Source organism: Molothrus aeneus, chromosome 12, assembly GCF_037042795.1.
Source record: "Molothrus aeneus isolate 106 chromosome 12, BPBGC_Maene_1.0, whole genome shotgun sequence".
Lineage (NCBI taxonomy): Eukaryota > Metazoa > Chordata > Aves > Passeriformes > Icteridae > Molothrus > Molothrus aeneus.
The window spans coordinates 11,008,267-11,021,787 of record NC_089657.1 but is presented as its reverse complement, the minus strand read 5'-3'; the positions used below and the strand labels follow the sequence as shown (position 1 = coordinate 11,021,787).

At 56.7% G+C, this 13,521-nt stretch overlaps 1 protein-coding gene across 1 annotated transcript in view; it reads left to right on the top strand.

The window, feature by feature from the left end:
* Positions 1-3,196: 3,196 nt before the first annotated feature.
* PLXNA1 (plexin A1) overlaps positions 3,197-13,521 on the top strand; it is a 115,541-nt gene continuing 105,216 nt past the window's right edge. Inside the window, exon 1 of the mRNA XM_066558382.1 lies at positions 3,197-3,306. The gene's annotated coding sequence lies outside the window, so the exon portion shown is untranslated. The remainder of the gene's footprint in view (positions 3,307-13,521) is intronic.

The window sequence follows — 13,521 nt, the reverse complement described above, 5'->3', positions numbered from 1 at the left end:
ACTCTGCCTTTTAGCAGAATTTTTTAGCAATCAAAAAGTGCAAACAGAAGAAAAATTGTGATTTTTTTTCTGATTTTTTTTTTTGGTCCCTCACCGCTCAGACTGGGAGAGCAGAGTAGAAAAGCTTCCCCATCTCTTTGGGCTCTCTCCAGTGCCTTAATCCTCTCCCAGTTAGTTTCTGGTTTTGACAAAGCAGTTCTCGGGCTGCTTTTAGAGAACAAGATGCCTTTCAGTCTCTCTGCTAACACACACAAAGTGCCCCAGACACCCCAGGAGCAGTTTGTGTCTCGATGTGATTCTGGTCGAAGCTGGGTGAGAAGTGCCGAGTTTAGCACAGAGAGCAGGAGCGGGGTGAACCCCTCAGCCCTTATCCCTCACTGCTGAGTTTGAGTCCAGCTGCCTCCGGAGTCATCCTCAGCCCCCAGCAGTTCCTGGCATCCATCCTCAGCGCCCAGCCCTCCCTCGCATCCATCCTCAGCCCCCAGCCCTCCCTCTCAGCCCTCCCCAGCCCCCAGCCCTCCCTGGGAGCCGGGAGCGCTTTCGGTGCCGCTCCCGCCGGTTCCTGGGGCACGGCCGGGCTGTCAGCCCGCGGGATGAGGATGAGGATGAGGATGAGCAGGGGGCTGTGGATGAGCACGGCAGCCCCCTGGGAGACAGGATAAAAGGCCAAGCTTGTGAGATAACGAGGGTCTGTCTGCGGGGCGCGGTGCCCAGACGCGGGGGCAGCCGTGTGAGTGACAAGCGTGTCCCGGTGCCCCGGGCGCGGTGTCCTTTGAGCCGCCGAGCAGCTCTGCGGGTCACTGCAGCCCGGGGCTGTTTCCCACCCGACACAAAGCGCAATGTCCCCTGCCAGCTCCCTCCTGACCTTGCTGGCCACGGGCATGGGTGATTCTGGGATTTCCTTTCTGTTTTATTCTCTTCCCTTCTCTCAGGGCTGGGCCCTCGGTGCGTCAGGAAGGAGCGCTCTCCGCCAGGTGCCCGCTCTTTTCTCAGCTCCACCACCTTGGTTCCCCTTGTCACTGGGTATATGTGGACAAATACATCTTGCAGCAGAAATAAATGGCTCCAGTTTCCCGTGCCAGGGGAAATGGCAGCACTGGCCCAGGGGCAGGGCTGCTGCATCCTGCTCTGGGCACGGAGAACTCATCCCTCTCTTTTTGCCTCGGTGGCAGGAGATGGCAGCCGTGGGACCAAGGTGCCCCGGCAGCAGCCCTGGGAGAGAGTGGATTTAAAAGCAGTAGTGGGAGATTGCCTGAATATCTCTCCCTTCTTTTTTATTCGTTTAAGAGGTTTTGCTGTCTCGGTAACTCCCCTGAGAGACAGGAGCAGCAGCCTCTTTGAATGTGAATACCTGACAAGTTTTTAATGTGAAAGGTATTCACTAAATTTAGTCTCATGGAGGAAGGGGGGGAAAAAAAAAAGGAGAAGTGTTTCTTTCAGTCTGGGGGAAGTGATCCAAATCCCAGCCACTTCCCTGCCGGCAGAGCTTGATGATGTCTCCTCTCTCTGGAAAGCTTTTAAGTCTGGGCCCCATGTGTGTCCCTGCACAAACAAGAGGTGGGAGAATGGCAGCCCCTGGTACTGTGCCCTGGGGGAATGGGGCTGTTCTCAGCTCCTCCGACCTCCTGGAAATGGATGCTGGCGAGGGCGGGATGGGGTGATAAATGAGAAGAAAACCTTGTTGTCCAAGTTTGCAGGGACATCATCTCAGCTCTCAGGGGGGCTCTGAGTGAGGTGTGAGCATTGCGGTGCTGAGGGTGCTGAGGGGAGTGCAGCTCTGCTGAAAAACTCAACCAAGTCACCCTTTTTCTCCTCTATTTTCCTCCCTACTCTCACTTGAACCTCTGAAGGTCCATTTTCTTCTCTGTTCTGGTACCTGAGACTCACCTGTGCCTTGTGCTCTCCTTTCATGTCCTCTCCCAAAGCGCCTTGTGCTGCTCTCTACAGCTATGGAATTCTGTTCCTCCTGTCAGAGAGGGCAAGGAGCTCCTGTGGGTTTGTGGACACACACACACCTGCTGGGATCTTGCAGAGGATGTCTGCATGTGTGCCTGCACAAGGTGAGCACACACCTTCCTTCAGATGGGGCAGCTCCCAGATCCCATGGCGTGTAAAGGACAAAGTGTCAAAAGGACAAAGTGTCCCTGTGCTGAGAGCTGGTGGGGCTAAAGGTCTGGCTGGTTGCAGCCAGGAAAACCTGTCTAAACAAGCCAGCTTGCACCGACTGCCCCTGTCCTGCAGCAAATGATGGGGTCCCAGTGAACCAGAACCATTTACAGCTCCATCTCCTAATGGGGAGGTCTGGAAAGATCCACTCCTGTCATTTCCATCTTAAAGGTCTCTTCTGAAATCTGTGCAGGTCCCAGTGACAAACACTCTATTTATTCCTGCTGATTTTCACAAAGGTCCCTCCATTGGAGAGATGATGGAGCATTTCATTAGGGCCTCACCAAAGAGAGGACAGGCAGAGCGGGGTGCAGAGGCAGAGTGCCACGGTGGCACTGCTGTCTCTGGGAAGGGACTCTGTGGCTGGCACAAAGATAACGAGGGTCTGTCTGGTGAGAGGGAAAAGTAGGGGAAGGTTGCAAGAGTGCATAATACCGATCGTGCTTAAAAAAATACAAACGACCACTTCAGACCTGCAATTAATATATTTTAATGTTTTTTATTCTTTTTCTCCCCTTTTGTAATTTTAATTTTAGACGGACTGGATGCGGTGCCAGTGGGATGGGCAGCCCTGGGGACTGAGCTCCGGCCGTGGGGGGCAGGAGAGCGGCGGGGGCGGACACTTAGGTGGGCGCGGTCCCATCGGCCCCGCGTTCGGTGACCGCTTTTAGCGGGGCCCCTCCCGCGGCATCGCCCCTTTAAAGGCGGGAGGGGCGGGGAGGCTCCACCCACATCTCCCCGCCCGCCTCTCCCGGCCCCGCCCCCTCTCCCCGCCTATGGCGCCCCCTGCAGGCGGCCCCGCGGGCGCGCCCCCGCCTCCCCGGGCTCTTCCCTCGCGCCGCCGGTGCGGGGCGTGCGCGCGTGCGCGCGGCGGGGGCGCGCGCGGCGGGCGGCGTTCCGTCGGGGCCCCGCGCCCCGTCCCATTCATGCGGGGCAGCGGCGGCGGCGAGAGCGAGGCGGGCGCGGAGCCCCGGGCGGCGGCGGCGACGGCGGGGGCAGGCGGGCGCGGAGGAGGAGGAGGAGGAGGGGACGGAGGAGAAGGAGGCAGCGGCGGCGGCGAAGGCGGCGGCGGCCCGGCGGGCGGCTTGGTGTGGAATGCAATTATGGCTGGCACGGCGGAGGCGAGCCGGGACCGGAGCCGTGAGTAACCCGGCTGCAACTTTCGGGCGCGGCGCGATGAGCGCGATCGGTCGGTTCGCTAAAAATAACGCGGATTTGGCTTTATCGCTCCCCTAAAATATTTGGCTTTATTGGCACCGCGGCGACGGCGGAGGGCTGGCCCGGGCAGGGCACGGCGGCCCCGTCGGGGGGCGCGGAGGGGCCGCGGCGGCCGGGCAGGGCTGGGCTGGGCTGGGCCGGGCAGGGCCGGCGCCGCGCTGCTGCCGCCGGGACCAGCCCGCATTGCGCCCCGCGGCTCCGGGAGCCGCCTCCCGCGGGGGGACAAAACCGCGCCGGGACCGAGCCTCTTTCTTTATCCGCCGCACGCCCCGAGTGGATCTCGTAGCGGTGTGTGCCGGGGACCGGGCAGGTACGGGCTGGACGGGCTGAGGGCCGCCTCCCATCGCGGAGCTACTCGGGCCGGGGCGCTCCCGCGGGGAGCCGGTGCCAGCGGTGCCTCCCTACCCGGTGTAGCGGCGGGGCTCGGCCGCCTCCCTCCTCTCCTCCCTCCCCGCTGCCCCCTCCCGCCCCGGCTCTCGGCGGCGTTCGCTGCCCCAGCCCCGCCGGGTCCGGCAACGCCGGGGACGTGAGCCGGGCTCAGCCCTTCCGTGCTGGCTGCCTTGGATCACGGATCTGCCCTGCCCTGCAACCCCGCTGCCATCCCCGCATCGTGCTGCCCCGCATTCTCGCTGTCACCGCTGTGTCCGCACTGCCCCGCATTGTGCTATCCCGTATCCATTCACGTATTCTCGCCGCTTCACATCCCCGCATCCCGCCGGGGCGCGGTGAGCGGCATCCGGGCTGGGCTCGTCCTGGAGCCCACAGCGCCGCCGTTCCCTCCGCGCTCCCCGGCCGCCGGCGGGGAGGTGCCGTGGGCGCCCTGCGGGATGGGATGGGGTAGGATGGGATAGGGTGAGATGGCTGCCGTCGCCCTCGCCTGTGATCGTTACTATTGTGATCGCGCTGTAGTTTGGCAGCGCAGCGCCGGGCAGCTCCGAGCGAGGCGTGGGAGGCTGCGGTACCTGTGCGGGGCTGCGCCGGTGCGCGCCTCCCGCCGCCGGTGTGAGCGTGGAAGGCGGCGGATAAAACCGGCTGCGAGGTCCCTTAGCCCCTTTCCTTAGCCCAGCGAACACACGCGGCAGCTCCGGCGTGCGATCGGGGAGGGATTTGCAAAATCTCTGTGGCATGCTGAAATAAATCCCGGAATCCCGCAATCGCCTTCTCCTTCCTTGGGGGAAAATTCTTCCTTCTGCCTCTGGCCGAGCGCCGGGGTAGGGGGAGCCAGGGGAGGGGGGCTGGTGTGTAAACAGGGCTTAACATGAAGGTCACTGGTTAAAGAGGAGACGGATGGGAGAGAAAAGACAGGCATTAACCTCACTTGTTAGCTCCCCTCTGGCTTCTGCTTGGGGAGGACAAAACAAAAGCAGAACCTGCTAACGGGGGGGATGAATATTCATGATCCTTCTCGTATGCTCCGGGACACGGAGGGGAGAAAAGTTGGGCAGATGAGCCGCCTGCCGAAGCTGCTTTTCCTCCGGCTTGCGAGAAAATCCTTTTTTGCTGAGCGAGAGCTGTGTCGGGGGGAATTATCAGCCTTTTGCTGGATTTCTTTTTAATTTTTTTTCTTTTTTATTTTCTTTCGTGTGCGGCTGCAAGAATTAAAAAGAAAGGGGGAAAAAAAAGAGGAGCTGAGGCTATTGACTACATCAAAGGTTATCCATTTGAAAACACCATTTTCCTCTGAACAGCGGCTAATTGCTTCCTGAACAATCCCAGGGTCTTTTGTATATACTCAGTGGGTAAAATGAGTGACTCGATGTCTCTCTCTTAAGACACTGGTGACCGAACAGGGCGGAAAGGTGAAGAAGCCAAGGAAAAGCAGTGGGGCAGATGCCTCTGGGAGGATGCATGGATAATTTCTTAAGTGGCTGCAAGGAGGGAAGGTTTTTTTCTTCTTCCCGCTCGCCGCCGAGTGATCTGCTGGTGCCAGTGGATGCCGGTGCCGGCAGCGGTGTGGCGACACGGGGCTGTGAGGAAGGCTGGTAAGGAAGTTTGGATTCAGAATACCCGATCATGCGTGTGATCTGGTGCTCCCCATCCGCCTGTGGCTTTGGCTGCCGCTCCTCCGAGAGAGACAAGCCTGGATGCGCTCGCTGCTCTCGAGGGGCTGCGGGGAGGCAGCGCCGGGGGCTGCCTGGCTCCTGCTCCCCCGGGTGCCTGGGCTTTCTGCAGCTGCTACCCTGAAGATTAAAGTTTTGGCGACGTCGCTTTTGTTAGCACCATGATAGCGGCGTCGGGGAGAGTTTTCCACCTCTTGGCTTTTTTTTTTTTTTTTTTTTTTAATAGAAGCATCAGATTTGGAGCAGAGCGCAGGCATCTGCCTTGATGCACGGAGCCGCGGAGCCAGAGCCCTTGTGCTCCGTCACACAAAGCCCTTTCCCCGAGCGAGGCAGAGATAAACAAACTCCTCTGAACTCCGCTGCAGACGGGGCCCAGGGCCGTGCCGGCGGCTCCCGGGCACTGTGCTTCAGCGGGGCTCGGCTGAAGCAGCCGACATGGAGAGGGCAATAGAGCGGCGCTGCTGCTGCGTGCTGGCAGGGCTGCCTCCCCTCCTCCACGGCGGCGGACCCGGGGCTGCCCCTGCCCTGCTCCCTGCCTGCCCGTGTCACGCCGGGCCGGTGATTGCCGCGGCTTCGCTGCGTTTGACTTCTGCCGAACAAAGCGAAGGATGTGGCCCTGGGATCGGAGCTAATGAAGGGAGCTCGGGTGTGTTTATTCTCTCGGCTGAGTGTGGGTCAGGGCCTTTGTTGCTAGCTGCCTTGCTGCTGGCTGCAGCGCTCAGCGCCGCGGGAGCGGAGCCAGCCCTGAGCCGGCAGTTCCCGGTGCTGCGGGGCTGGAGACGCCGGCTCCTCGAACCGGGGGAGCGTTACCCTGCCGGGCTTGTGCCGGGTCCCGCTGGGCTTTGTTGTAATTGCCTTCCTGGGTAGGGTGTTCTGGTGCCTTGGTCATTTGTGTCCTCATTGAGGAGTCAGTCGTGGTTTTTGGCACCTCTGGCTCAATGGAAGGGGAGCCTTGGAAGAGCCAGGACAGCAGGGGTGCTGCCATGTCTGTGCAGTGACAGGAGGGTGGGCATGGGTCACCCCAATGCCCATAATGCCATCCTCACTGCCTGCAAGCTTGAATTTTTCATTGATCTGAACTGGTGGAATGCACGTATTGAGAACTTAGACTGTTGTCGTCTCTGATCCATTAATGTCTCCTTCAAGTTTGCGTGCTATGTGGAAAAAACTAGTGATTAGAGGGTTCCTGGCCAGGGTTTGACCAGTGAATAGCTTGGTGATGTACCATGTGTGTAGAGAGAGGCCCAAAGGCTGGGAATTATGAGTGATCTGGAGCTTGGTTCAGCGTGTACCACGACTCCTTAACTTTCCTGAGTTTGGATTGGGGCCCCTTTTCCCAGCAAGGTGCTGAGTGCCATGGCTTCATGCAAAATGAGGAGGAGCAAGTGTTTGCCACCATCCACTGGTGAGGTGGCTGGTTTGGCTTTAGACTGGAGACAACCAGCTTCTTCTCTGGCTGTACCTGGGAAGTGTTCCATGCCGTGCTCTGGGGAACATCCCACTACAGATATGTGGTGCTTGGTGAGAACAGGTGTGCTCTGACACATCCATGCCCCTCTTAGCCTTCCTGAGGGTGCAGCCTGGGGTGTAGATACCCCAACATGGTCTGCCTGCTATGCTTGGAGATCACATTTGAGCAAACATCTTGTGCCTCATGGAGGGGAAAAGCTGCAGACAATAAATAAGTTTTGGTGGTTTCAGTGCCAGGCATGGGCAGTCCTGGCTCTTCTGTTCTGCACTTGCCATGTGGTGTATCCAAGCCCACACCTTCCCATAGGTTTGTCAGAGCGTGGCCAGACACAGGAAGGTGTCCTTGTTTGCCTTGCTTCCCTGAGCACTCTGTGGCTGCCTCCAGCCCTTGTTCCAGGTGGAAGCCACCATTTAAAGACCTGAATGAAAAACATCTCAAAGTTTATTTTCCCTTTAGCCAAGGCTTGGAACGCCTCCTCTTTGTTGCTGGTATGTCAAGATGTTCGAGTCTGGAAGAAAACTCCACATCCAGGTCATCAGGCTCACATTCCACAAACACTTTTGCTCCTTTCTCCTCTGAAGTTGCTTGCATGATGCAAGATGGACTGTTTTGGGTGATTCCTCTGTCCCTATGGTGTCATGAGAGCCAAATCCACCCCCGGCCTGTGCCCAGCTGTGCCGGTCTGTGCCTGGGGCCAGAGACCCTCGTGAGCTGCCTGAAGCACAGAGGAGATTTTTTATTGCTGGGGTCAGCTCAGGGCCTGGTGCGAGCCAGGGTGCGATATCCTCTTTGCTCCTTGAGCTGAGATTGTGAGGGATTTTGCTGGAGAAAGTGCCCGAGGTGAGAACATGCCAGGGGTGCCAGAGTCAGGCTGTGTGGCTCTGGGGGACATGCTGTGCAGGGACCATCTCTTCCTCATCCCTCCTCTCCCCACCGGCAGCCTGCAGATCAGCCCTGGGGCTCGCTGCCCACCTCCTCATCCTGAGCATCCCTCAATCTGCCAGCCAAATTGGCACAGAGGCCCGGGAGCGCTGCTAATCCAATTTGGGCAGTTTAGCTGCACTTTGCTCTCCGTGCTGCTGGCCGGAGCTCGGAGCTTTAATCTGGCTAATGACCCCAGCTTGAGTAACCAGGACCGTTCTCTTGGTTCAGTTTTCCTTTCTGTTGGTGATGGCGAAGGGCTGAGGCTGCTTCCGAGTCCTGTCTGTGCTATCTGGTTTCCAGGTACAGGTTTGTGTAGGGACTGGAGGGTGAGGGCAGCGTGGAGAGACACTGCAATCCCTGCTTTCTCTTTGTGAGATTTCTCCTTCCCTCTTCCCGTATTTTTTTTTTTTCTTCTCTCCCTCTTTTTCTGGTGAAGATAAGCCCTTCTTCCGGAGTTATCTTGCAACATAGTATTATTTTCAGGAAGGCAAAGCCAAGAAAAATAAAAGCGTCTCTCTTCCTTGGGTTGCCTACTGTTTAATGTACAAAATACAGGGGTGGTAATTGCATTAAAACATGTATAATTATACTGGAGGGAGGAAAAAAAAATCCTGCTAATTGCACATGTGTTTTGAACTGATAAATGTTGAGTGACTCTTCATGTATTCTTGGGAGTTTGGAGGAGCAGAGATGTAGCCTGGCATGTGAGGGGTTGGGAGCGGGGATGGTTTCCCAAAATTATTGGGAAGCTTGGATGCTCTGAGCATCTCTGGGGTAGTGTCAATGTCGGGGGCCTGATCCTTTGCAGATTCACCTCCCCATCCAAGCAAGGCTTGGTGTCATTGTAGGAGCCTTGTGAGGCCCTTTGCTTTATGTGTTTAGTTAAACAACTGTTTGTCAAAATATTCAGTCTCTCTCTCACAGAAGTAAATTCCTGGCAAGAGAAGACGCAAATTCCTGTGTTAGGGGGAGAAATTTCCTGTATGTGTAGCCCCACATCTACGGGCTGTTCCCCTACTTTACCAGGGTATTGGCATGAGCGGGTGCTGCCGGGGGGAGGAAGGATGGTCACACTTGTTTCAAGTGGCACGATGTAAAAACCACATTTCCTCCTGCCAATGCCGACCCCGTCAGAGCTGCCGATAACATCGCAGGTGATTGTAATGGCACTAACTTGTTTGCTTTGTGCATGCGGCCGGGCTTTGTGTACGGGCGGTTGCTTCGCTCTTCCTGTGCAGACTGTTAGTTTCAACAGGGGAAGAGGAAAACCCAAAAATATTTTAGGAGGAGTTTAAAAATAATCTTGGAGCTTGGCTGGTGGGCAGGATGTTTCGCAGGATCGTGTTCCCTGCTGGTCCGTGTCCAGCTTTGTGGCCCTCGGAAGGCTTTGCTGGGTAGTGTTAAGTCCTGCATCGTCATTTTGGCCAGCCTGAGGGCTTGCTGTTGGGCTCTGGGAGCTGGAGTGCGATGGGAGTCTTCCCTGCCCTGGGATTTGACTTTTGCACTGGGTAGATCTGGCTGCCCTGTAGCAGAGCAGTGTCAGAGCCGGGGCATGAGCCCCAGCTTCCAGCTGCCACGGCCTCTGTAAAACATTTATATCTGTTCCCCAGTGTCGCATTCCCTCCACCCCCATCCTGCTTCTCCATGGTTTTTATTCCTACAAGTGTTGGCATGCTGGCAGGGTCCCTGCCTGCCCGCTGCCGCTTATCTCCGTGTCCGGCTCCTGGATGGCTGCTTCCTCTCTGGAGTCAAGGGGGGGGCTCTCCCCTCTTTGCTGGGACCAGAATCGGCCCGATGAGCCCTGCTGAAGTCAAGAACCTGTTTTTCAGGCTGATGTCATCGGGAAGAAATGGGGGAGGAGGAAGGCAGGAAAGCAGCGCCGTTTCCGAAGGAGAGCCGCTGCCTGCCGAGCCCCATGACGCTGCCAGCGGCCCCGGCCTCCCCGGCTCTCGCTGTTATTCCTGATCAGCACGGCCGAGGTGCCCCTGGGGCGCTGGCAGAGCGGGAGAGGGCTGGGAGGGAGGGATGCCACAGTGCCGGGCAGCGTGTCAGCTCCCAGCACAGCAGGACCTCTTGGCCCACTGGCTGTGCCTTGTAGGGCTCCCTGGCCTTCTGTGGGGGTGGTGGCACTTGCTGGAGCTGCCATCCAGCCACTTTCATTAGCAGAAAGTGGGTTTTTGGCAGAGGTGCTCGGGCAGCCCTCCCAGCACAGGCGAGCAGCCGCCTCCTCTCGGCTCTGCACGGAAGGAGCTGGTCCATGATGCTGATGCCTGTTGGAATCTCAGCTCCTCATGCATGGCATCAGGCCACAGTAGCAAGGTGATGCCTGTGTCTAACCTGGCTTGGGGCTGCAGCTGGGATCTACAGGAAGAGGAGAAGCCTTGCTCTGCTCTCCCTCCCAGCCAGCAGCTCATGGCTGCACCCATGCTTTGAAGTGTGCTCTGCCCAGGTCTGGTGGGTGAGACCCCCTTGCTGTGGGGAATTGGGGTGGGGTGTGCTGTGTTGGCACTGCCCATAGGAAAGCAGAGCACAGGCACAGTCACTGCTGTGGCATCTCCCTGTTAATATCAGATGCTCTTTGCCCGTGGTGCTGTGAATGAAGCTGCTTTTGGACTCTCAGAACAGTTTCCCCTGTGGTGGTGTTGCTGTGGGGAGACTTTTGGGCTTTTCCTCTTCCTGTCTCTGCCTGTCCCATTGCCAGGTGAGGCTCTGCTCTCTCTCTGGATGTCTCACTTCTCCTGAGTCAGCTTCACCTTGGGAAAATAAAACACGGGGCTGTGCTGAGCTGGAAACGCCGCAGGGGAAGCAGAGCCAGGACCTGAACTGTTTCCAGCTGTGGTTCTTGGGGCAGCATAACTGAAACAGCAGAGGGGGAAGGATGGGAGGGTGGTAGGGGAAGGAGAAGAACACATGGCTTGGGAAAACTCATTTGGAGAAGTTTTGTGGTTGTTTTAATCAGAACTAATGTGATGGCAGTCGTGCTTGGCTCGCCACAGGACAGCACAAGTGCTGGTGTCAGCAAGGGGCCAGGCAGAACCATGGGAGTTTCAGCTTAGCTGGCATTAAACCAACCCCAGAATGACCTCACTTTGCTGGAGTAGAGGGGATCCAGCAACCAGGAGTCCTCCTGTGGCAGTGCTCCATTGCAAAGAGGGATCTCTCCAGATTCCCTCTGGGATATGGGGAGAGCGCTTGTGACAGAGAGGTGAAAATGCAGCTTGGAGAGCTGGGCTGGAAGAGGGGCATTGATCTGGGGAAGATAAGATCATGGCTTGTGTTTGTGGCTGCCCTGGCCCAGTGAGGGATGTGGAGCAGCAGGCTGGGGAGTGAGGAGTGATGTGTTATTCCGCAGGGAATGAGATCAGACAAGGGAAGGATGCTGATGGCCAGAGGATTTCTTGTTGGGCTTCTCTGTTGTTTAGAGACCTTGCTTGTGGGTGACCTTCTGGGTCTCTGCAGGTCCAGCTGGACCATGGTGACCTCTGCCAGCAGGGCTGGTTTTTGGGACATTTATGTGGGGCAGTGGACTGATGGGTTGTGAGAATCAGAGTCTGGAGTGTGTGGGCCAAAGCCAAAGTGGGGGGTGGCCTTCAGGGAATTTGGTCTGTACTACATTGCTCTTAAGATGTGGGCAAGATGTTATTAATTGGTCCTGACTGAGGTGACAAAATTCACATCAGGCTGGTGTTTGAAGCCTTGAGTTGACCTGGGTGCAGAGAGTAGGAAGCCACAGTCCCATGGCTGCTTTCCTGGTGCCTTGGGTTGGGGTCTGTGGATGATGAGAGGCACAGAGGGGCTGGAAGTGTTGTGCTCTGTGTATGCTGATGGACAAACTTCCTGCAGTAGGGTGGGAAGCAGCAGGCTGTGTCCTGTGTGGATGATTACCCACGGGCTGTGCACTGGTCCAGGTCTGTGTACTCCTCTCTCAGCTGCAGGGAGCACAAGGGAAGGTGGGGGGGGCACTTTCCTCCTGGGAAGTGCAGATCCAGCACGTGAGCTGCAAACAGAAAACCCCTCAGCAGCCCTTGCACAGTCCTGTATGGACTGTGATACCCAGGTGAGTTATGGGAATAAGGCAAAGGACAGCCACCAACTCTCACTTCTGGTGTATGGGTTTGGGAAATGTGTAAGGTCTCTGTCCATGCCTGGTTTCCTGGAAGGGCTGCTGAGGCTGTCCTCATGTGCCTCCTTGCCTTGGGACACTGTGGTTGTGGGAGCCTGGGTTTCCAGCTCGGAAATGCTTGTGAGCCCTTTCTGGAGGGCTCTCTGCAGAGCAGCCTGCAGTCCCTCAGTGGTGAGCGCACGTAGTGGCTCCAGAGCTGTTCTGGAGTTCAAGCTGTTCTTGGCATGACATGACTTCTTTCAGAGGACCAGAGAAGGGGAATTGTGCACTTGAGAAATGCTATTTAATTTCCTCACTGCTTGTTCTTTTATGCTCCTTTTTGCTGAGGGTCAAGCTTCATGAGCCCTTGGGCAGTAGATGGCTGCTTCTCCTTGTCATGTTTCTCAGAACAAAAGAGGCTGAATTCTTTGCCCAGAAGATCCTTGCAGGGCAGTATTGGAAGCTGGGGTGGATGGCAGGATGGAATCCTCAGCCCCTGCCTGGGAGGGATGGCAGGAACCTGGGAAGAAACTGAAGATATTCTTGATTGGGTGATAGTAATGGAGGTTGGGGCAGCTTCAGAGCCTGCCATTGATTTCATCAGGGTGTGGTTTGAGCCAGGGATAAGGTTTTTAATGATTTAACTCACTGACTAGGGAGGGACTTTAACCAAATAGTTTTCAATGACTGCATGCAGTGGAAGAAGGAGTTAAAGTTTAGCCCTGTTGCAGCAATTGCATGTGTAGCGCAGCTCGAATTTGTACCACCACCAGGCTTTCCTCATGGCAAGGCTTTCCCCAGGCAGATGAACCTAAAAATACAGGAGCTCTAGGGTGAGGCTGCCTCTCCTGTGGCCTAAAGGCTTTTTTCTCCCCTGGATAATCTCCCCTCTCTCCCCTTTGCTAATTACTGGCAGCTTGTAGCTGGTCCCTTCTTGGCTGTTCTTATTGCTGAGAGCAGCAAGTGACTTGGAGGGATTACAGGTAGAGGCCCTTTAGATGCCATTTCCCCTTTTGTGGGTGGGTTATGTGGGGGTTTTCAATCCCACACCTTCTCTTCTCCAACTTCCCTTGCTAAAGTGCAAGGCTATAAAGCTCTCGGGGTGTTTTGCTGGGAGTGAATCTGCTGGGGTCATGTTGATGGAAAAGCAGGGATGGCAGGTGGGTCTGTGAGTGCCAGATCTGCACCTCTGTGCCTGTCTGCGTGTTTAAACCCTGTCTGTGGGTGCTCCCCTGAGGGCTGCTGCTTTGTAGGCTGGTGCTGACTCTTGGACTTGCTGCCTGGATGAGTGGAGAGGTGGTCCTTAACTCTCTGTCCAGTCTTTGCCTTTTAAGGTTAGTTTTTCCATCCCAGTACTCTTGCTTTGTGCTATCAGAAGTGATGATTGTTTTCCCAAAGTGTGATCTCCCATCCCAAGCACAGGTCTTTGGGCTTACTGCAGGACCAGGGAGCTCTCAGCCTGGGGGGATGAGTGCTGCTGCCCCTTGCCACCTCTCCAGCAGCCAGGAAGGGGGGCACTGGCATCCCTGGGGCATGTCCATTGCTTGCTGCTGAAAGGCTCATAGGGAGAGGCTGGGATC